The 1,196-nt window shown below is 36.6% G+C and overlaps 1 protein-coding gene across 7 annotated transcripts in view; it reads right to left on the bottom strand.

Moving 5' to 3' along the window:
- SYBU (syntabulin) overlaps nucleotides 1–1,196 on the bottom strand; it is a 121,232-nt gene continuing 120,036 nt past the window's right edge. For all 7 annotated transcript variants that reach the window (XM_069957180.1, XM_069957181.1, XM_069957182.1 and 4 more), the window contains one exon: nucleotides 1–1,196. This exon is cut by the window's right edge and continues 1,138 nt beyond it. The gene's annotated coding sequence lies outside the window, so the exon portion shown is untranslated.

The raw sequence follows: 1,196 nt of genomic DNA, 5'->3' as shown, positions 1-1,196 counted from the left end.
TGTAGAGAAGGTCTTTTATTGAATCTGTACATACAGACATCCGGCAAGCTGTGTTTGCGTACAGCAACACCTAATATATACTAAATAAATATGGAAATGGTCCACTTATAGACTTTCTTATAGTTACTATACACTGGATCTATAAATACGTCTGATCATACTATGTTACGCTGTAAACACTTTGCAAATAACCTCTTTTAAATACAGGCACAACTCTCAGTACAACATGCTCTGACACAAGGCAGTTACCAAGAAAACTTACATTACCATAGGTAACAAGAAATACTTCACAGATAGCCAAGCGTACCTACAGCGGAAACCGGGGCTCTATGAAATGGTGGTGCTGAGAATACCTGGAATGCAATGGAGAGTAAACATTTCATATACATATACACACCAGCACATAGGTTACATTGCACAAGGGGGCGGCGAGGTCAGTGAATGTATCAGGTGCTGTTAAACTAGTGCAGGACAATGAGAAAAATCACACGGTAAAGCACAGCAATAAGGAGCAGCCGGGCTGCAGCAAAAGTCAATTGTACAAGTGCAAAATCTGAAATTTTAACATTCAAGGGCAATTTTTTTTTTTCTTCAATTTTAGTGCAATTTATGAAGGGGAAGAAAAAGCTATTAAATTCCTATTATTTCTCTCAATTTTGTATTTGCATTTAATAAGAAACAAAGTGATTTAGGTGATAAAGTGCAAATGAAAAGCGTTTTAGGTGCAATAGTGCCAAATCTAATTCATTCAGTGTAATAAGTGCTCTATGTATCGTCACTAGTGACATTAAAGGGGAAGTAATACACTATAAGAGTATAGTCTGGCAGTGCTGCATAAGAAATAGCAACCAAGTAGAAGGCCTCATTCATATGAGTGTATTAGTGAACTAGGTTCCTATGCTGCTGTAAGCTCAGTTCAGCAGAACCGCAGTGGATCCAGGTTAACATCCAGAATATGAAATGTTACAACCTGTTATACACCCATCTAAGGTCTAATAATGTTCCGTCAATATTTCTGAAATCCCAGTGCTATATATTTGGCTTATTTAAAAGGGTCTATCGGGTGTGAATAAAGCAAAAAGCAACAGAGAGTACCAAACCAAAGCACTAGATAACATTAATATTTTAGGAACAAAGTCCTTTATAGATATAAAAAAAAAAAATTGGGCGATCATATACAGTTTCCCCTTTAAGCA

This window comes from Dendropsophus ebraccatus, chromosome 2, assembly GCF_027789765.1.
Source record: "Dendropsophus ebraccatus isolate aDenEbr1 chromosome 2, aDenEbr1.pat, whole genome shotgun sequence".
In the NCBI taxonomy this organism is placed as follows: Eukaryota; Metazoa; Chordata; class Amphibia; order Anura; family Hylidae; genus Dendropsophus; species Dendropsophus ebraccatus.
Note: the sequence above shows the minus strand (reverse complement) of the source record. Positions and strands in the feature narration are given on the sequence as shown.